Below are 23,745 nucleotides of genomic sequence, written 5' to 3' on the forward strand. Positions count from 1 at the left end.
AAAAAAAAAAAAAAAAAAAAAAAAAAAAAGACTAGCTTTTCAAGAAATATTTCTATCCATGGTAACCTGTTTAAATATGAAAGATAGTTGACAGAATTTAATATGTTATGATTAGGCATTCACATCTCTAATACAACACTTTGAACACCACAAAATTTCATCCATTCATGCAAAGGGAACACTATTTTATGCATTAACTTCTAAAATCCCCCAAATAGAAAGTTATATTAAAACGAAGCTCACTCCCCAGAAACATAATATATGAGAGTTCAGGACTGAAATCAAACACACTCAAACTTTCATTCCTGACCCAGCAATCTAAAATGACAATAAATGTATTCTTGAGATGGCAGAGTAATTAAAAAAGAAACTAATCAACATTATAGTTTAAGAAAACACACACACACACAGTATCTATCCTACCAGTCCTGCTGAAAGGAAATGAAAATCTCAATCGGTATTACTCTACAATGATTTTTCTTAAGTGAGAGACTTCCCCATGATAATCCAATTCTTATTTGGCATTTATTTTTAAAAGAATGAGCTATGACTACTCACACAAGCTGTTTTCAAATTCTACCACTGAAAATCATTCCTAAAAAAAAATTTCTGAAACTCAGTGATCAGATGTTTAACATCTGCTATGTGCTCAAGAAAGTCAGGAATGGAAAACAGAGTGCTTAGAAATAACAGGCACATAATGGATGCATTGACTGAATGTAGTGAGAAGGACAACATGTGGCCCAAGCCCTGAAGTAGGTTAGATCTTGGCTGTAGAGATGCAGCTAATAAACATGTGAACATTTTAAAATTAAAAATTCATAATATAAAACAATAACAAAACACCCCTGAGAACTATCTACTTAGAAATGATTAAGATGGTAAATTTTGTATCATGTTTTTCACCACAACTAAAAAGGAAAGGAGGGCAGGGGGAAGGAAGGGGCAGATGATCAAGCTAGGAAGACACCAATGCCTTGGAGGAGGGGAGGCAGAAGAGACGGGAGGGTTGGGGCCTGAGGAAACCCCAATAATGGGAAACTCCCCCACAGAGGCAAGGGTGTCAGGTATCAGCAGGTAAGGAATTCCACGAAGTATAATGGGGAGACCAATATTAATATTCCTTTTTAAAATAAAAAAAATTCAGGACCACCAAAATAGCCCCAGCAAAGCTGCACTAAAAGTACCTTCAATGCTATTTTTATCCTCAAAATACGAACAGATAATTTTCCTGAAAAATGCAGACACTTCTGAAAGAGGCTAAGTTAGAGAAAAACCACTACAAACTGCTGTTTGCCAAACAATTCACTGATGACTTACTTCTGTAATAATGAGCTACGCTTAAGCACCCTAGAGCTTCAAGCTGGGTTTAAGGATGACTAAGAAGTATTTAGAATCAACACTGAATTTCCTCAGTACATACATAACCTTCAGATGTAAATCATTAAGCTTTTATGCTAATAACAGTTCTGGAGAAGTTGAAAGAGGGTTAAGATGAAGACGCTAAAGTTTAAATTAAATCCTACTTTGACATTAAATTTTTTTTTTTCAAAATTCTCAAACTGGTCTCCAAGCACACTAACTCCTACATAAGGAAGCTATTTTTTAAAGCCCTAAGATATCAATATTCATTATGCACACTGAATAGCCCAGAAAAAGCTCTCAAGTTTTACAAGAGATCAGTCATTTACCAAAACAAGTATAAACTGTACAGATAGAATTCCTCTATTACTATTCCTATTTAATAGGAAATTCCCTCTTCAGATATTTACTAAGGACTATACTTGATTTATATAAGTCAGAGAGAGAGAAAGGAAAAAGGAAGATTAACTATAATTTGATGAGGTACAGAGTGCCTCTGGTCAGTTGCTGGAACTATAGCCCAGATGTAGTTCAGGGATGCTGTTGAGGTAATGGGTGGAGACTATGATGGTTCCTTCTACTCTGGAACTTCCAGAGGAAACAAAAATGGCAGCTTCCAGGCATAGTTCACATACCTCTATAGTTTATGAATGCATCCCCTAGACCCAAATCTTACTACAAATATCCTCCCCCAACACAGATCTCAGAGCAAAGGCTTCAGGTACTTAATATTCGCTTCTTCTTTGCAGACAGGCTGACTCCTGGGACAAGGCGTAATAATTATTTAACTATTTGAAATCCTGCAGAATGCTCATGCCGCTGCTTCCAAAAAAGCAGGATATCTCATTCTTAGTAAAGAGGCTTCACTGTTTTCAAAGGAAAGCAGTGTACTCAGTTTGCATTTTGTACCTAATCAAATTCTCTCCTGGAATATTATTTTCAATATTGTTTGGAAGTGCCCCCTATCATCACCAATATTTTCTCTTCATAACTCTTCCATCCAACTTTCTTTGCTTTGAAAATGTGTTAACATTATGGCTGTCAACATCAGCTCTAGAAATCTGCCATATATATAAATAGGATCCTCAGCCCAACACATAAAACCTTAAGACCCTGTGTCCTACAGTACAAATTCTCTCCAACATTCATAAAACAACCAAACATTGCACATACAACTGTACTACAGTCACTACAGTAAGGTGTGATCCCTCTACCATCACATAGAATGGCAAGGTCTAGTGTAAGACTGGAGATGCAGTAATTAAAAGTAGCCATTATGGTGGCCTGACTTGGCATCAATGACTCTTCTTACAAAATAAGTGAGAGCAGGAGCAGAGGATACAAGTTGAAAATTAAGAAATGTTGCTTTGCCTATGGTAAGAGGGATACATTGATTTTCTTCTTAGATTCCTGCCCTAAGGGAGTTCCAAAGGTTGCCCCAGCAAGGAAGAAATTATATACCTATGTACATATAACTAAGGCTTTCTGGTTATCTCAGGTTTGCTAATGGGTGGCTATGTTGTATTTAATGAGGATTCTTGGTATACACAGTACTGTAGACTAGAAAGAATACAATACATGGAATCATGAGTCTTCAGTTACATTTGATAGTTAACTCCTGGGCCCCACACAACCGCTCTGTGCCTTAGTTTTTTCATCTGTGAAATGAGTACTCTTCAGAATGACAAAAAATATGTGCAAACGATTTCTGAGAATCCAGGAGTCCTAGAAGACTGAATTACTAACACTTTTAAAGTCCACTGTTGTGTATTAATATATATAGTAAAGGTTGGTTTTGACAACTGCATAAAATATAAACATTCAATTATAGCTAATTAGAGCTAATACGATAATGCTAACTTGGCCACCATGCTTAATGACTATCATATTTTATGTTACTGAAATGATTCTTATGTTAACAAAAAGATCACAGCAGAAAAACAATTCACCTAATCAGCAAGGTGATGGTATTAGAACGTGGGGCCTCTGGGAGATTATTAGGTCACAAAGGCTGCACCCTCGTGAATGGGATCAGTGCTTTTGATCAGGATCTTACAAAAGAGCCCCGGAGAGCTGCCTTGTCCCTTCCGCCCGTGACCCTCCATAGAAGGCACCATCTATGGGGAAGGAGCCCTCACTGAACACCAACTCTGCTGAGGCCTTGATCTTAGACTCCAAAACCATAAGCAATCAATTTCTGTTGTTTATATATTACTTAGCCTAAGGTATACTGAGCAAACTAAGACATTCCCCAAATGCCCGCCTTCTGGTATTAGGATCTTAATATAATTTCTTTGTTTTTCATTAGATGAAAATCCTCCTTGGTCTGTGGTCGATAGTGCAGTGGTTTTCACAGATGGCTGATAGAAGAACTTCTGAATTTTAACCAACAGATAAAACTTTAATTGCTATAATCAACTACCAAACATGTCTGTCAGATGAAACTTGGGTGGCTAACTGGCCTCAAGGTCACAATATAAAACAAAAATAAGTACAATATAAAAGAAGTCCGAGTCATTAAAAGACATCACATACAGTAAAGCTGTTCACGGAAACAGACCTATGCCTCATGAGTACACAGAGTATGCATGCAGTCAGATCAGAAAACAGTTCATTCATTTCACTGGGTGCCAGGCCCTGGGGATAGAGCAGTCAAGAAACAGATGGATCTTCCCGCCCTCAAGATGCTTAAATCCTCATCCTACTATCAATACTCAACTTTCTAACTGAAGAGTGACACAGTAGCAAGAGAGTGTGGTTATCTGTCACTTTGCTGACACCCTGCTACAGCCCTGATGACTGCTGATGCATGCAGCCCTGCTGTGAGCAGTTAAGGGAATAGAATTCAAGTGTGCTCTGAACTCCACATCATGCCCTGTACTAGCCCTCTTCCCTTAATAAAGGTGGCAATAACCATCATAATTGCAGAGACCTACACCACACCAGCTTAAGACTGTTAGCTTACAATTAATTCCACTTCACTAATTTTTAAAATAATGCTTTAACAGACTATTAAGCATTGACTTTTACCTAATTAAAGCTGCTTAAAAGAGAGCTTTTATTTTAGCCAGTTAACTCATTATTTCCTAAAACTAAGTAGTATAAATGCTATATAACCCATGTACTATTGAATATCTTTAACTGATAAAACAGTTTGAGGGCTCTGTTTCACTTCATCCATAAAGTATTCTGCCTGTCTCATAAAAATTTCCAAGTGTTGCCTGATTTTTAACCACAACCGGTACTTCATTAAAGAGCATCCATGAATCCCTGAAGTCTGATGTGTGAGCGAGTTTTGCTCGTTTCAAGCTAAATGACAGCTGAAATATTTCCATTTGGTTTTTATTTTCTGATTCTATTGTGTCAGTGTCTAATTTGCAAAGTTACAAGGCTGATGATTCTGTTAAGTGTAACATCCACAGTCTGGCTACGAAGGTCCATCTAAATTAGAAATGAGTACAGGTACTTACTTTGACTGTTCAGCTGCCACCCTAACAGCTTCTTTACTTATCTGGTAGCTGCTGCTTTTACATGGATATTTTAATATACAGACATGTTCTATATAATATTTTTTATTTTTTCATTCATACATTTTTAACTGAAAGGTAGCTTTGATGCACTGAGGTAAGCCTATAAAGCATGAACTATGACCAGAGGTATATTCGTTTTCTGTATGTTCCTGAAAGTTACCTAAATGAGGCTGGCAGGCAGCTTTTAAAGGGCTGCACAGACAATTGCATAGGCTGCACACTGCACAATGTCAGGGCCATCATGACCATGGTAGTCTATGTAAGTGGCACCCCTATGATTGCACATTATTCACTTGTATGAGTATATGTAGTGCCTCTGAGAACACACGTATCTAGGTATGAACTCATGCTGCTCTAGAAAGTAATTCACAAGTAGCATAGATGAGGTGTGTTATTCAAGCTCCCCAAAACGTATCTAAGCCCAGAAAAATAGTATTCACATTCATTGGTTCAAATATCTCCCATAAAAGAGGAAATGTGTATTCACACAGTCAAGCCAAATGCAAAGAAATAAGGGAGATTTGCATTACATTTTTTGAAGACAGTATAGTATAGCAGTCAAGAGAAGGGAATTCTAGAATCAGTCTGATTGGATGCAAGTACCTGCTTCACTACTTATTAGCTTGTATGACCCTGATCAAATTATTTCATCTCTCTATGCCTGGCTCCTCATCTATAAAATGGCACAATAACAGAATCTACCTCAGAGCTGTTATGAGGATTAGATGAGGTAATACATGTAAAATAGCTAAAACAGTGCCTGGCAATAGCAAACTCTGTAAGTGTTTAGATTTCGTATTGGTTATATATTGCTTTAGATTTTGTAAAAAAATCAAAGCCAAAAGAGGTCAGGGGTTTAAGAATTAGTGATGTATTCCAGATTGAAAATGAAGGCTCTTGATTGACAGGGAAGTTTTCAGGAGACCAATCTGTTTTACAACTCAAGTTTCTGACAAAGTTAAAATCCCTGACTTGAAGTAATCACTAGTTCTGAAAAGTAAACTCGCATGCACTGAGTGTTTCCACTAGGCCGTCCTCACAGGGCACCGGGCTGGTGCATCGCAGCCTTCGGTGCCTCAGCTGACATTTACTGGCCACCTCTCCTCGCAGGTAGGGATGCACCTAGGGGACAAATGACTCCAGTTTACCTAATCAGCTGCGAATAAAACTTCAAATCCTACAAGGGAATTACTGCCCAAAGGTTCATGCGGCCTGCCCTGGTGAGGTGTTTGCTGCTTTCATTCATGTTCTTTAAATATCAGCTAATCCCTGGTGCATTGCACTCCCACCTTGGAAAATTATCTCATTCACTGCAGTGCAAACAGGCCCTGTTCCTGGTGCTGTCAGAGAGAGAAGGAAGTGTTACAAAGATGAAAGCACCATGCAAAGTTTCCCAGGCTAGAGGCAGCCAGGACTACTCCCACAGTGTGAAGTGGGACCGCTAGAAACCAGAAAAATGCCTGGCATGTTAACTTGTAGATGCTTTTTATCTATTTCAATTCTTATGCAAGCATCCCAGGAGATTTGATAACCAGTTCTGATGTGGATTACAGTTTTAGATAGTAGAAAACACAACATACACAAGAAACATATTTTTGAAGAGAATTAAATATATGCAACATTCAAGCTTCACTCACACCTACATCTAGCAATTCTAGAAAAGGGCAGTCCTACTCATAAAATGTTGGCACATGATGGTGCACACATTATCTAACTGTATCAAAATGTCCCACAGTACCTCCTGCAACCAATCACTTAACTAGTTCTCTTGGAAGAAATAAGATGGGGAGACCCATCTTATTGTATACATCTTATTGTGATACAAACTGAAGTTACAACTGAAGTTTGTATCACAAAAAAAATCCAGGTAAATTAGAGTTCTGACTAAACTAGAAATAGATACATTGTATAAAAGAATCTCTGCAAAAGCAGCCAAAAGACAAATGGGTCCCCTCATTTCATCTCTGCATGATGCTGACATTGCACTTACAATTCTCATCACCGCTGGGTTGCGCCAGAAAATCAGGAAGAGGAGCCCAAACCCTGTAACTCAACAGCTTAATAAAAATGCATATGTTCCATTTTTAAATTAATCAACATCTGTGATTTCAGAATTTCTTCATCACAAATGCAATTAGTACCATATACTGGATCACATGTGTGGAATCTGAAAAGATGAAATAGGAGATTTCTGTCCAATAACAGTACTTGTTCTAAATTTTTGCCTGATTATAATAGTCATATTAAAAATTCTACGCCTTATGAAAACAGAGAAATGAAAATCTATTTTATTCAGCCTTTACATGGTAAACAGGAGGAAACAGGTTTGGAGAGTTTATGCACTGTACCCAAGGCTATATCCCACTAAAAACTGAAGCTAGACCCCTGCTTATTTTATCTAAGAAAAATCAGAGTGCAAGGAAATAATTTCAATTCCTAGCACTGCTTCCTGACTGACAGCAGAAGTCAGCTGTCTGTCAACCATCTGGTAGTTAAGTGATTATTGAGTCCTACAGCTGAAATTCAGAGAACAGAAATACATGCACTAGTCTTAAGTAAGTCCTTACTTAGCAGATGGTTAACACCAGTAAGTGTTGATGACCCCCATTCTTCCTCCACCAATCAGTGCAACGCAAGGCATCAATGTCACAAGTTGGTGACAGCTGATTACCACTGTAGTGAGTGAATTTTACCATGCAGGCTAGTGCATTTACCTTCCCTACCTGGCAACAAGAGCCCCCATGTGTTATGATTTCCAGTGACTGTGGCTCACTCCACACAGGCAGTAGATACAGAATAACCACAAATCAAATTGTTGGGGATGGGGGAGACAGAATCAGCAAAGCACATTTGCTGACATGTTGGCTAAAATATCACCATCAATTAATTAATGAGGACCATGGATGGTACATAGTCATGATTGGATGTTTCAGATGTGGACAGAAAGGTAACATAGAAGAAGAGTAGGAACTATTATCACATTTTAGATTGAAACAGTGGTAAACATTCCCTTCACCTGGCTATGTTAGTGAGGTGTGCATGGGCAATTAAGATTTTCCCATTTTCGGCTAAGCACGGTGGCTCACGCCTATAATCCCAGCATTTTGGAAGGCTGAGGTTGGGGGATCATTTGAGGTCAGGAGTTCGAGGCCAGCCTGAGCAACACAGTGAGAGGCTGCCTCTACAAACAAAAAATTTAATTAAAAAAAAAAATTTAAAAATATAAAAGATGTAAACCTTTAATTTTAAAAAAATTTAAATATTCAAAATTTAAAAATTAGAGACCACACCATCTCCACAGGCATGGTGGCATATGCCTGTAGTCCCAGCTACTTGGGAAGCTGAGGTGGGACTGTTCGCAACCAGGAGTTAGTTCAAGGTTACTGCTGTGAGCTATGATCACATCACTGCACTCCAGCCTGAGCAAGAGAGTGAGACCCTGTCTCTAATATGTGTGTATATGTGTGTATGTGTGCATGTTTAAATATATATAAGAACTGACCTTCAGAGGGGGAGGCTAACCTCACTCTATGTGACTCAAACCACCACTATCGGGGGCAGATCTGAAATTTGGTTCTGAAATTCCTGCTGTACTTCCTACTGTCCCATAGACAGGAGCGGCTCCTAACACAGCCTACTCAACAGATATAACTTCTTAAATGACTTTTTTAAATTATGAGAAGAGTACTAGTGAGTGAAATTTCAACACCATATAAACTCAGTGAGATCCCACATGTATGAGACTTTTTCTACATGGATGGTGAGAAGTTCAAAAGCAAAGAGTAAGAAAATGGAGCTGGAGACAAAGACCTTCTTGGCCCCTGGAACAGGCCTGTGGTACTCCAGGGTGGACTCGCCTGCCTCAGCCAACCAGCAAGGAGCCAAACAGGGACTTTGCAGGAAACGAGTTTCCTCTTCCAGTCAAATTAAGGCTGATGTAAGAGAGCTCCCTACATTTTTAGCATAACCCAAACACAGGAGGTTCTGAGAATGACAATGACTCTGGGCTCAGTAGGGCCAGCAAGGAGGGGCCCTGTGAGTGCCAGCCCAGGCTGGGCCCCCGGCAACCTGGCCCCAGGGAAATGCCCTCATAGCCTCTACCTCAGGCTGATATGCTCTCCTCAGCTCCTTCAGGGAATTCTATCAAAAACACAAATCTTGCTGGCTCAGTCAAATGCTAAATGTAAAGAAATATGGGATCAGATAACAACTCTGGTGAGTTAACTATGTGCTTCTCAATCAAGAGCCACGTCTTTCCGGTACCGCACAGCAAGTGCCCAGAATACATTTCTTAAGGGAACCAATGAATGAGCAAACACAAACACACAGCTGTTTAGGAAATTCCTGAATGCCAAGCTCTTCTCTGGGCCCCGGATAAAGTGGATCTGAAGGGTGGGTAGAGAGAGCTGATCAATTTTAACATAATTTGAGGTACTTGTTACTTTTCAGAGATTTCTTTTTTATATATATATATGAGACAGAGGCTCGCTCACTCTGTCACCCAGGCTGGAGTGCAGTGACGCGATTTTGGCTCACAGCAACCTCTGCCTCCCAGGTTCAAATGATTCTCCTGCGTTAGCCTCCAAAGTAGCTGGGATTACAGGCCTATGCCCCTACACCCGGCTAACTTTTACATTTTTAGTAGAGATGGGGTTTCACCACGTTGGCCAGGCTGGTCTCGAGTTCCTGACCTCAAGTGATCCACTTGCCTTGGCCTCCCAATGTGCTGGGATTAAAGGTAATTTTCACAGATATTTTAATTGCATGAAGAATAGCTATACTAAGAATATCTTTGCTGCATTCTTATAACTATTTACATGAAGGCAATTGTGAAATGATCTTTGCTTTCTCCTCTAAAAATCAAGGAGTTAAAATTAAATATGCAACATCTCTGTCTTCAACACTCCAGGATTCCATATGCAAAATACAACACAGCTCTGAACCAAGAGAACAGTCATCATTCATGGTCCCAGGGCTGATGATGAGGAGTGATGGCAGCTCTGTAACCTCATCTAGAGTAAGCAGTACCTGATACTTAATTTTTAAGTGAAAAGAGGCTACCATGCATTTCTACGTTATCAGCAATCACTCAGGGAGAGGACCACAAGCTTTCTCAATAGGTGCAAGTATCCTAAAAAGAGACTGCCTACTCCTTCCCTTGGTGTGTAACTGATGTAAGGGTCTACAGGAATACAAGTATCCCAGTCGTACCTTTTGAAGATTAAAGCAACAAAAATTGGGTGAGCTACTAAAGCAGAACAATCTAGAATTCATTAGTACAATACATCTTGCATTTCAAACCCAGACAGTCCCTGCTTGTGTCACACATTGGTGATGCCTATCTGTTCAGCTGACAGACTCCAAACAAAGAAAAGTAGCCTCAGAGATGAAGCCTTAACTGCAGTGGGGGAAGGAGAAAGCAAAAATCAAGATAGTCAGGTATGAGGGCCCCAGACAACAAAGAGAAAGAGAGAAAAGTAACGGCTGTTTTCCAATTCTAATTAAGTTAGGAAACAAGTCAGAAAACATTGCCAAAGACAGTACTCACTGAAAAGAGATGCCACTAAAAAAACTAAACGGATTGTGAACAATACTTTTTGTGAAAAAAGAATTTCATCAACATGACTGATGTATGTAACCTAAATTAGAAAACTTTTTTTTTTTTTTTTTTTTTTAAAGAGACAGTCTTTGTCGCTCAGGTTAGAGTGCAGTGGCGCTATCAGCTCACTGCAGCCTCCAACTCCTGGGCTCAAGCAATCCTCCTGCCTAAGCTTACTGGGTAGCTAGGGTTATAGGCGTGCACCACACACTAGGATAATTTTTATTTTATTTTATTTTATTTTATTTTATTTTTTGTGGAGACTGAGTTTCACTATGTTGCCAGGCTGGTCTCAAACTCTTGGCCTCAAGCAATCCTCCCAGTTTGGCCTCCTAAAGTGTTGAGATTATAGGCATGAGTCACCATTCTAAGCTCCAAATTGGAGAACATTTTAACTAAAATAAAAAAAAATAAAATAAAAAACTTCCTTTTAGAGAGAAGGCAAATAAAATTATATAATATGCAAAACCTCAAGTCACTAAAAGTACTGTTTTTAAAAAGATAATCCTATGTAACAATAAGAATGCATTTACTATAGATAGTAGGTTGCAGGTTGATCAGCTTATAGACTATGTAAAAAAAAAAAAATTAACATACTTGTACCTTAACGGCATTAACACATGAAAGGTCTATCAATACTTTGCTGTTTTCAAACAATCTGAAAAACCAGAACACACCATCCGATGTTTTTTCCCTTTACTCCAACAGTGAAACAAGGTAAAAAATAATAAGTATGATTGGATAACGATAAGGGAAACTCATTCCAGGAAAATCTAAGTTTGTATTACCAAATTTCACAGAACTAGTATACTCTTGTACTTGGAAAAGAAAAACTCAATTTCTTAGGGTTTGAAGAGACTGAAGAACTGTATACTACTACATATTAAAATACACTCATGCTTAAGGGGGTTGCTCTTCAATGGTACTCAAGTCAGCTCAATACCTAAAGCAAATAAGGAAGCAAATTCAATAACAGCTGAAGTCCAAAATCAAACCACACCTCTGGGAGGTGTATTTGTGGGCACACATGTTTGCATGTGCACACATGTGCAAGAAGAGTGGGGGTTCTCACTAATCTATCCCATTCAGATCAGCACCTTAACTACTCCTTGGTTTTTGGAAACTGTCACTTGGCATGATTACAAATTTTGAGCGGTGGCTGTATTATTCCTACCAGCTTAATCTCATGACCAATCCTAACCTGTGGGCAGCCATGAAATAAGGCAAATTTACTTTAAAAAGTCAGTGATTTTTAAGACTGCTGATGTCTACTGTTGGAGAGAAGAACACTTAGCAAGTTCAGTTTTAGATTTCTACCATGAGGAATGAGTATTATCAAGTAAGATAAGTCTTGATTTCATACAGAATATAAAACTTCTGGCTAAGCCTGGCTCTCTCCTGTGAAATGCAAACAGACTTGTTGAAATTCAGGCGTAATACTGTTCTCTGACAGAATATAGTGATGTTAATAAAGGCAGAATGTTTTCATCCCAAATTAGCTGAGAAAAGATGTAGCAAAGGACACTGATAAAACCACTCTAAGAGGTTGACTTAAGTCAGCATGAGAGACGTGCCACCATGATTCTGAAAAAGAGACTGCCTACTCCTTCCCTTGGTGTGTGACCGATGTAAGGGTCTACAGGAATACAAGTCACAAATGCAGAAACAGCAAGTGTAGTGGCATTATTGCTTCGCATCAGGACCTCCTCCATAGAGGCACAGGCTACTGCATAGAGAATGCTGGGAGAACAAGAACGCATGGGGCCTTGCACAAGGTCAATCTCATAAGGAGGAGGAGTGGGGGGTAGTAAGAAAAGGAGGAAGGGGCAAGCAGGGAAGGAGGGCAGAAGGAAAGAAGAGACAGATGACTCCAGCCCATCGGCATCCTAAACTTAGCATACAGCAAAGAACTAGTATCACTATCACTGCATTCAAATGCACATGTTACTCCCACTAGTGTCTTTCATTATAGTTTAAAATGTACTGCTAAAGGTAAATTAGAAATGTCACCATATTCTCAGCATTCTAACAAATGGGTTTTCACACCTTCAATTCCTTTGCTGCTTTTTCAATTCAGTTCCCATCTGTACTGAGCATGCTCAATGCCAGGTCTGTGTGCTAAGATAACAGGACAGGTCTCTACGGACAGGAGGGCTCAGATACATTCACTTTCTAAGGTGACTTGCAGTGAATTATGTAATTATATACTCTTTTCTTTAAAAGACATTTTTAAGCCAAGTAATGTCATTAGTTTCAAGTGTACAAAAAGCAAATGTGTGAAACAAATGGTAAGAAAATTCTCTAACACACCAAGAATTCAAATGTGTCTTTGGTTTGAAGTAGAGGAAAATGAATGCCAAAGTTTGTTAAATACACCTCATTTAATTTAGGTATGATATGATAGGGTCAAACGTTATTAGATTTCAATTTGCTTGCTTTAATCATTTCATAACAACCATATAACATAAGTGAGCATTCTCCAGTATACTTCCCATTTAAGGATGATAAAAAATATTGTGTAACGAGAGAACAAAATAATTACTACTATCTTTATTCTTAAGTTGATTTTAAATTTCATAAAATCCAAGAATATACTGACTTTTAAAAGTATCCCCAATAAGAATAAAAGGTTCTTTGGACACATAACCCTTGACTATTCACTCTAGTAGTCAATCATAACCAAAGCCTTTATGAATGAGCCTTTGTGACTAAAGTTTAGACAGTGACTTAAACTAACGATGAGATGACCGAACTTGCGGCCATTCTTCCCTACTACTGTTAGATATTCCCCCACACTCTGGGTCACAATGTCTGTCCCATTCTGAACACATCTGCTGATAGTGCTATTTTTACTTTACCATTATCATGGAGGGCTCTCAGTTACAGAGTATGCACTATCTGCCCAGCACAATGTATTTATATACACCACCTCATTTAATGCTTACAGCAACCCTCAGAAGTAGGTATTATCTCCATTCTGCAGAAGATCACAGTACATAAGCTACTAACATACCTCAAACACTTCTCATGTGCCAGCTCATGTTGCAACTCACATTCCTAACCTCACATTCCTATGATCTGGGCACTACTGTTATTCTGCTTTGATGGATGAAGAGGGTGGCACATCGAGTAAACAGCTTTTCCAGGGCTGTACATATTGCACATGGCAGAGTCCAGGTCCTGACCCAGGTCGTTCTAACATTAAAGCCCACACTCTTACCCTCAGCACTGAGGAGTGTGGCTTTCCAGAACTGCACTCTGTCACTAGACATGAGAAGAACTGAAACAATGGACAGGAAGGGGGCCAGCACTGGTTTGGGCAGAGCCAGACCTTCCAACCCATAAGTCAGCTGATACATCCACCTGGGACACTCTCCCTGCCCAAGTTTTCCTGAAGGAACTCACCATAAGAAAACAGAAGCCTTGCTTCAAAGCTGGCAACTCAATGATACCCAGTGCACAAGACCCAAATGACAGGGTTTCTGAGTGTCCAGGGCACTAGGCATTCCAGGGCACTAGGCATTCCAGGATAACCAGCCTTGGTCTAGACGGATACTCCATGTCCATTCAATGGTCATCTGTCCCTTCGTTACCACAGCCCACTGTGTCCCTCGGCCATAGTAGGATCTGGACTACGGATTTTGTTACTCAGGCTCTTGGTTACCCAGGTCTGTTTCAGGAGGGACTGCTGGACTTTATGGCAAAATTGTTTTGGGATATAGTGGTGGGCATCCAGTGATGGGAGGGCTCAATTCCAAGGGCGTGTGGGGAGGTTAACAAAGGCTACCAGGGAAAGGTAGTAGGAGAGCCGAGTCAGGCACCAGAGGCAATGCTCTGGCATCCCAGGAGGGAGGCAGGAAGCCAGAGCAAGAGGCAGTCAGCAGGAGGAAGACGTGTGGCAATCAACTGACTTGCAGCTGACAGCTTAAGAATGGATAGAGACACTGTGAAAAATAAAACTAATTTTTTTTACTTTTTAATAATAGCCATTCTGACTGCTGCGAGATGGTACCCTGTTGTGGTTTTAATTTGTATTTCTCTGATAATTAGTGACATCGAGTATTTTTTCATGTTTGTTGGCTGCTTGTATGTCTCCTTTTGAGAAGTGTGTCTGCATGTCTTTTGCCCAATTTTTAACAGGACTATTTGGTTTTGTTTGTTGAAATCATTTACGCTCCTTCTGTAGAGGAAAGGGAAGAATTATATACTATTGGTGGGATGTAAATTAGTTTAGACACTATGGAAAGCAGTTTGGAGACTTCTCAAAGAACTTAGAACTACCATTTGACCCAGCAATCCCATTATTGGGTGTATAACTGAAGGAAAATAAATCGTTCTACCAAAAAGACACATGCATTCATATGTTCATTGAAGCACTATTCACAATAGCAAAGACATACACTCAACCTAGGTATACATCAATGGTGGACTGGATTTAAAAAATGTGGTACATACACAGCATGGAATACTACAGAGCCATTAGAAAAATGAAAGCACATACTTTGCAGCAGCATGGACACAGCTGGAGTCCATTATCCTAAGCGAATTAATGCAGGAACAGAAAACCAAATACAGCATGTTCTCACATATAAGTAGGAACTAAACACTGAGTAGACATGGACATAAAAATGGGAGCAAAAGGCACTGGAGACTACTGGGGCGGGGGGTAACAGTGGGAAAAGCCTGAAAAACCTATTGATGGGGTACTATGGCTGCTACCTGGCTGATGGGATCATTTATATCCCAAACCTCAGCATCACACAATATACTCATGTAACATCACACAATATACTCATGTAAACCTGTATGTGCACCTCCTGAATTTAAAATAACAATAGAAATTATTTTTTTACATGAAATCGATGTCTCAAGAGCCACACTGGAGTGGATTTACCACAGTTTTCAGCTTAGGGAGAAGTTTACCACTCCTGCCCTCCACCCAAGATAAGGGTGTTCACCTTGCCACATGAGTCCAGGTTCTCTATGGAACACTGGAACAACTAATGCATTCCTAACACAATGGGAGGTAAGTGCTCTGGATTAGAAAGTGATTACAAAACACCATCAAATAAACCAAGTGCATAATAGGTGTGCCAGTGGCCCCCAACTCATAGACATCATTATTTAGATTAACAAAGGCCAAGAACAAAAATAAGTCACAGTATTTACCAGAAATTATGAAGTCATCTTTACCCCAATACTTTCACTCATAGGGTTAAGGGATTTAATACAGACTGAATACCTGAACATTAGTACGTGCATGGAGAAAAAAATAATTAAAGAACGTGCACCTAAATCTAACCAGTATTTTATCTGGAGAGCAGCTTTTGAGTAGAAAGTTGCATTCTGTGCCACTTATCTGTAACATTTATTTGTTTGCAACATTTACATTATGTTAGTAATTAAAAATGTATATACTAGGTCCCATGTCCAGTGAGAATATTCACATATTCAGTAGCTGGGGAACAGTACACTGTTTCTGTTTTACTTACCCCATGAGAGATTATAATTCTAACAGTCCCAATTGGGGAAGTTAAATATCCACTGAGTATTCAGAATTCTCAGAAAAAAAAGCCACTGCAAGTAAACACCCAGGCAATTTCAGAGAGAGCGGGGAGAAGCGCATGCATTGCAGGGCCAGTGGGATAGCAAAGGTGGGGTGGGTGCTGGGATCAGCCTCTCAGCCAAACCAATGGCAAAGCATCTGCCCCCCACCAGCCGGCACAGAGGCTGGGGAGCCAGTTCTACAAGGATGTTTTTTGCCAATCTCCCCATTCCTGCCAGGGCATGGGAAGTTGGAATACAGTGTGTGTGCTTAGAACAGTGACCAGCACAGGGCAGACTCCACAAGTTTGCTAAATTAATATATGTAAAGGAAGGGGGAGGAAGGGAAGGAAGAAAGAAGGAAGGAGGGAAGGGAAAGTAAGAATGAAAAGGTGGGAAAATTGGAGAATACCTAAATTCTGCTCAACATATAAAGGATCATATTTACTTTATAACCAGGTTTATACATGATTTTAATAATAACTTTTTAACATAGTTACCTTTTATTTCCTTTTCAGGACTTAAAGAGCCTTGGTAGTTTCTAATTCAAGACGTAGAAAGAACAAGAATGCTGCTCTGGATGTCTAATTTGGAGATTTCTAAAAGGAAAAGACACAGATTAAAATCACGCTGGTGAATAAAAGTGATGAAAAGGTATCATTCAAAATTAAATTGCTTTTCCTCAAAGCCCATTTCTAATTCAGCTGCTCTAAGAAACTGTAAAACTGATTCTAAAAGAAAACAAAAATCTAAGTATAGGGCCAACTTCATGTATTCAATGGAAAATAAACTAAACAAGAGCCTGTGTATGGCTATGAGCCTGGGGAACCCCGGCTTTGCACTGTTTCATACTCAACCTCTCAGAAAGGACATGTCACTCCTCCTAACTCCCAGAATCATGCAGGAAATGATGGAGCCTCCTCACAAACAACTGCAAAACCGGGTAGGAAAACAGGTACGCTGTCCTCCAGAAACATTGGTCATGTTTGCAAAGAGAGAAGATATCACAGGACAGGTCCAGTAGCTTGTTCTGTCCTCCCAATGCAGTTCAGACCCAAGGTCATGAACAAGCAAACATTTCCGCTGGTCTTGGACTTCTTTTTCCTGCATTGAGGACAGATCTTGATGGCCTCACAGTCCCAAACAAACTATTTCATTATCAGGGAAAATTAACACTGACTGGACTCAGAAACAACATGACTCCTTCTTACAAACAGGGAAAGAAACAGAGGCTCCTGGAGGAAACGGGGAAAGAAACGGAGGCTCCTGGAGGAAAGCCGCTTCTGCTGGACATGTTCTGCTTTTCCTGCACTTGGAGATACTGGGACGAGTCATGAAAGTGGTGGTTATCAGGACAGCCCGCAATGCTAAAGAAAATACTGTGCTGAAAATCTTAACTGTCTCCTCCTCCAGCATCTGCTTTTGTCAGATACCATCAGTCCAAATGACTGCGTCTTTGTTTACTCGAAAGTGGGAGCCAACCCACAGGGAAGGAAGTGTTCTGTCTGCAATAGATATTTTCTTTATTGAGATTTACTGTATATTTTGCAGGTTTATAGGAGTAACCAAGGGAAAAATATTTTAAGGAGGCATTTGGGACTCCAGATAATGGCTAAAAACGACTTCATTAAGATCTACGCCAGCATCTTCAGCACTATCATCTCCTTTTTGGAGCAATGTGTAATGAATGATTCACTAAACATTTATTAGGAAGGCTGCAAATCCTGACCTAGATTTTGTATTGCTTCAAAAAAATACAAAGAAAGCCTGAAAATGCCCAAATAACAACTAAGATTGATAGTCTCCACTCTTAAAACTTTCAAAACAGCCTACTTTCTCCTGTCCCATTACCTAACAAGGTTCAACAAGAAGATAAAGTAGACTAGTTTAGATTAAAATAGAAATATAAACTCCAAGTTCCATGGTTCTTTTTATTGCTTTAATACCTGAAATTTAAGATAGTATTTTATTAGACTGCTGAGGTATATGGAATTTCCAAAAACTCAAATTAATGAAATCATGTGCTGTTATTATGTTAGAGAAATATTGATTTAAAATATATCTGGGCCCATGTGAATTTGACTGTGGCCCAGAATAACAAAGCAAAGGGTTCTGTATTTTAATATTTTGCAACCAATATTTTTTGTGTTGGCCAACAATTATATCTAAAATCCTTGTTCATTTTTTCTCATGATTTTTGCCTTATCCTTCTCACACTTTTGAAGGGAGAAAATAGCAAAGAGCTGAACACTTACTAGAATGAATTCACCGACAGAAAAGTCACTCAATTGTGATTGAGACAGGGAGTAATACCACATATGGAGAACTTCAAGACTGGATTTATCTTCAAAGTTGCCATGTGAAATCAAAACGATCTCATCTGCTCCTGTTGTCTCATTTCACAGATGAGAAAAAGAAAGCCCAGAGTGGTTAAGTGACCACTTCAAAGTCACACAGCTAAGCCAGCTCCAGATGCCCAGATTTTCTAGGTATAAATCCAGTGCTCTATTAGATCATAGTGGATCTTTAATTTCCTAAATAACCTCTTAAGAGATTACAATTTCATCTATTTTAGCGTAAAACAAACAAACAAAAAATCATTTCTACTCAGCATGATTACATCACAAGTCAACTCAACTTTCTGTCAATATAACCCACTGTTCAAAGTTATCAAGGGCATACTCTGCCTTTTGTCCCAGCGATAAAGCTAGATTAAAATATGAATGCCCATGAGAAATCCAAAATGAAATTTGGGATATTCTTAGGTTGTCTAACCTAGATAAATCTAATACAAAAATATTATACAGTTTCCCTGTCTTATTCATAGTCATATCATAATCATAGGTTTGCTGCAACACATTTTCAAGTAGATTTATAGTCTCTCAAGCAAAACATAGGTATTCTACTCAAAGCTTACATAACCAGTTTTGAAAGTAGAATTTCACAATGATTTAGTATTAGATCTATCAGTTCAGACTGAATTCGTATTCACTGAAACCCTAGAATCACTGCAGAGCACTTGGGTCACCCAGGTCAGCAGCTTATTAACAATAGTCATGTGTTGACTCTCCCATTATTGATTGCTGCACAGTGCTAGGTGCATGAGAACCGAAAAGCACCAGATGGTGTCCTGCCCACTGTGGGCTGATGATGAACGTATTTCAGAGCAGCACTGGAGTTAAGGTTTGCACAGGATGAGAGTGTAACTGTGAGTGTGTCTTTAGACGGGTAGTTGGTAAATCCACATGGAGTTTTCCTGGGGAATGTGAACTGACAGATTCCGCGGAAATAAAGAGTATATGCAAGCAAGCAAGGTAACATAAATGAAATCCAGCCAAGGGATGACAGAAAAACTCTTCTACGCATGCCCAAAGAAGCACACATGCACACACACACAGTCAGGAAACAAAATGTCCATTAAGAAGAACCCTTTTCTAGAAACTGTGAAAGCAACAAAATATTTTCCTTATATTTCTTTTTATAAACTCACTAATGATATTAAAACTAAGTGCCAAACAACCATATTAAGGGAGAAAAAAGGACAAGATGTCCTTTCCAACATATTTCAAAAAGAAAATAAATACCAAGTAAACACAGGAAGAGATCTTCAACATAATCAGGGAAATGCAAAATAAAACTGTAATGAGATACCACTACATACCAAATAAGATGGCTAATTTTAAAAGGTTTGAGAATATCAATTGTTACCGGGTGCCGTGGCTCACGCCAGTAATCCTAGCACTTTGGGAGGCCAAGGTGGGCAGATCACCTGAAGTCAGCAGTTCAAGACTAGCCTGGCCAACATGATGAAACCCCATCTCTACTAAAAATACAAAAAATTAGCCAGGCGTGGTGGCAGGTGCCTGTAATCCCAGCTACTTGGGAGGCTGAGGCAGCAGAATCACTTGAACCCGTGAGGTGGAGGTTGCAGTGAGCCGAGACCGTGGCATTACAGTCCAGCCTGGGCAACAAGAGTGAAACTCTGTCTCAGAAAGAAAATATCAAGTGTTTACAAGGATACGAAACAACTTGGATTTCATACAATGATTGTTGGAAATTCAAAATGTTACAAGCACTTTGAAAACTAATTTGGCTGTTGCTTATAAAGTTAAGCACACACCATATGACCCAGCAATGCTACTACTAAGTATATACCCAAGACAAAATTGAAACACAGAGATTCCACACAAACATTTGCACAAGAATTTTCACAGAAGCCTTATTCATAATAACCCCAAACTTGAAAGAATCCAAACGTCCATCAACTGGTGAATGGATAAACAATTCGCGGTATATCACACAAGGGAATACTACTCAGTAATGAAAAGGAAATAATTGCTGATGTATACAACAACGTAAATCAATTTAAAGAGCATTATACTATGGAAAAGAAGCCAAACACAAAAGCCTACACATATGATCGCATTTATATGAAATTTTAGAGAAAGGCAAACTAGAGCAATAGAAAGCAGATCAATGATTGGCACAGTCAGAGTGTGGGGGAAGGGACTGACTGCAAAGACGCCCCAGAGAACATGCTGGGTGATAAGAGATGTTCTATTTCAGGATTGTGGTAGTGGGTGCATAACTGCCCATATTTGCGAAAATACATTAAACCATACACTTAAAATCAGTAAATTTAGTTATATATATATATTGTAACTCACAAAAGTGCTTTAAAAAAAACTCAGTGTTCCCATCTTTTAATATTCACAAACTTCCTCAATAAGCCCTGGGACTCTTTCAGTGGATGGTACTCAACATTTTCAAATAATTAATAAGGATTATAGCAATCAATGATGGCTAAGTATCTGGAGACCACAAAAAAGAAAAACCAATAATCAATAATACTGCTTACAAGGAAACTAAATCATTCCCTTGTTCTACAACTTCTAGTAAGTTGTGATCTTATAATAGATTTCCAAAATATATTCTAATCCTATTTGGTCTACAATAAATTTCTTCAATGTAAAAAGATAAACTTTCTAAAACTCTTGATAATCCACGGAGAGTGACATACAGGAGAGGGAAGATATAGCCCAAGGTCCCTGGGTTTTTGGGTAAACACTGTGAGAGACGACCCACTTGTCCTTGTTGCACCTTCAGTTCATGTTCTTTTAAAAAGTTCCAAGAAGAAACTCAACCCCAGAAAAACAAAAAACAGTTGGGCCCAGGGATGCCAGAGTTGGAGACAAACTTTGACCAACTCTCCTCATCACTACACTAAAAACCCTGCCTGGGGAGGAGTTTATTTGCAATTTTCTATACGAATGATGTATGTAGAAGCATGACCATATGTAAAAGCTTGATTGTATGTAGAAGATTGATAATATGTAGAAACATGACCAGCAGCTGCACCTGCACTGCCTTTACTCTACCTCTTCATACAATGACAGCTAACCAGCCTAATGAAAGCCCTGTTTTCACCACAGTTAGGGAAGGCACTGCTCTGGGAACTATCCTGGTGTCCTTACTTCTTGCAAGTAATACAATCCCCTTGTTAAATCCAGTTGTGGTCACTGGACTGTCAACCACCAAGAAATTGAACCCACCCATTGTGTGGGTAACAAAGACCAAGAAATGTGTAGAAAAAAACAGTCAATGTGGAAACTTGAAGAATTATAGACCAGATTATAAATCAACTCCAAAACTATTCTTAAAAACACTTTGATACGCTAAATGGGAAAAACCTCTTAAGCATCCACAAGGCTTTGTCTCTGAGTCTACTAGAAACTCTTATCTATAATATATAAACAAGATATAAGACAGGCTTATCAAAGTGATTACAGATGATTCAAGGTTGACAATGACTAAAATGATATACAATAGAATCATGATTCCAAATGTGCTAAGCTAGAACAATTTTACAGTACTAATATCAAGTACAGGTCAAAATAATAATTAAACTACATTTACTCAACACATATTTCCTGATGGGCTGGGCTGGCATGTTTTAGTCACTACACTAGATGAAAAAGGACACCAAGATTAAGTAAAAAAGAGTCCTTGCTCTTACAAAGTTCATCATCCAAAACAAGTAAGTAATACAATCCACAGTAGAAGCTCAAACTATGTTATGTGAAAAAAGCCTGCAAGTTTATCACTCAACTGTTAGCTACGGCATAAACGCTAGTGAAATTATAGGCTGCACTATCAGAAGCATTGCGTTCAGTACAAATATACACAAGCACTACCCTGTACTCAGTGGGTCAACCCATGTAGCAGGCGTAAAGGGGATGTTCTATTATGCTGTGAATGTACTCATTACAAGCCCCCTTCTAAAGTCCAGTTGAAGGTGCCAGAATCTTGTATAGTGTTGCAAACCCCCACTACTAAGTCCCTAAGATGATGCACGAGTCTGGAAAGACCATGGACCTCCTGTCCAATCCAAGTTGATAAGATCTAGCAGAAACTAAGGCATGGGTGGACAGGACGTGGACCTAAAAATATTCACATCAACTAGGGAAGTGCCTGTCATGTGGAGGAAGAGACATCATTCTGAGTAGCAGAGTAGCAGAAGTTATAGAGAGGTTATACGGCTCGATAAGAACATCCTGGCAACTGAACAATCTCAAATCTGAATGGACTGCCTGCTAAGGTAGGGACACCTGGGAGCAGCTACAAATTTAGTAATACTCTCATCCTAAATTAATCTGAGTGTGACACTCAGGTCATTACCATCACCTCACAACCTGTCTCCCAACACCAGCCTTTCAGCAAAATTAATCTTTCTCATATCCAGTTGCGTCCATGCCCTCCTGCTCTCACGCCTATAATTTTTACACTTTCACTGTTCCTCATCACCTATAAGATCAAGGCCAAACATTTCTCAGGATGGCAGACAAGGTCGCTATGGATGGAGTCTCATCTACCAATGTTCCCATTTGCTGTGTTCCAGCTATTCAGAAGCACTGCAGCACCCTCTCATCAGGCCATGCTTCTTCTTGCCTTCCCACTGTGCACATGCTACCCACTGTCTGAAATACCCACTGTCTGAAACACCCCTGTCTCCTGCTGTGAGTCTGGAGACTTTCAGCCCATGCCTCCCTAGTTCAGACAGTGCTGCCTTTGAGAAACATTCCCTTGACCTCTTTGAGCTTTGACCACTTCTCCCCTTCATGCCCACGGTGCCTTGCTCGTCTCCACGAAAACATTTGCCCCAGATATAAAGGTTAGTTATAGCTGTAACTCCCCACTAAACCACAAACCCCTGCCTGGTTATCTTAATCACTGGGATGTGGCCCAGGATGTGACACTTCATAGATATTTTTGAATGAGTGGGATTCCAAGACAGTAAATTAGCCATGTTGTTTATGTCCTGTCTGCAGTGTATCAATGTGGGTTATGCAGCAGATATAGTGTAAGCCCAGGCAAATACCATTATTATAAGTCTACAGAAGATAGAAGGTGAGCAACTCTCTAAAGGATCCAGGCTGCCTTAAGTTGGGATATAGTACAAGAACCAAAATGATTAGCTAATGTACTCTCTTTGGAATTCTGAAGTCAACTGAGTTCAAAGCCTGCCTCCATGGCACTATGTGACCTTGAGTAACTAACTTAACCTCCTGGTCTGTAAATAGGTAATTATAGCCCCTTCCTGCAAGGGTCACTGTGAGGATCAAATAATAATTTATTATAAAAAAGTGGGCAAAGGAATAGGCACAGGGCACACACTCACTCAATGCTGGCTGGCTGTTCAGCAGCAGCACT

The 23,745-nt window shown here is 39.4% G+C and overlaps 1 protein-coding gene across 3 annotated transcripts in view; it reads right to left on the reverse strand.

Moving 5' to 3' along the window:
• FAM110B (family with sequence similarity 110 member B) overlaps positions 1 to 23,745 on the reverse strand; it is a 150,735-nt gene that overhangs the window by 96,495 nt on the left and 30,495 nt on the right. For 2 of the 3 annotated variants that reach the window (XM_017862687.1, XM_017862683.1), the window contains exon 2: positions 16,536 to 16,634. The exons of the other annotated variant lie outside the window; for it this stretch is intronic. The gene's annotated coding sequence lies outside the window, so the exon portion shown is untranslated. The remainder of the gene's footprint in view (positions 1 to 16,535; positions 16,635 to 23,745) is intronic. 3 annotated transcript variants of the gene reach the window in all.

This window comes from Rhinopithecus bieti, unplaced genomic scaffold (genome assembly GCF_001698545.2).
Source record: "Rhinopithecus bieti isolate Rb0 unplaced genomic scaffold, ASM169854v2 scaffold_62808, whole genome shotgun sequence".
In the NCBI taxonomy this organism is placed as follows: Eukaryota; Metazoa; Chordata; class Mammalia; order Primates; family Cercopithecidae; genus Rhinopithecus; species Rhinopithecus bieti.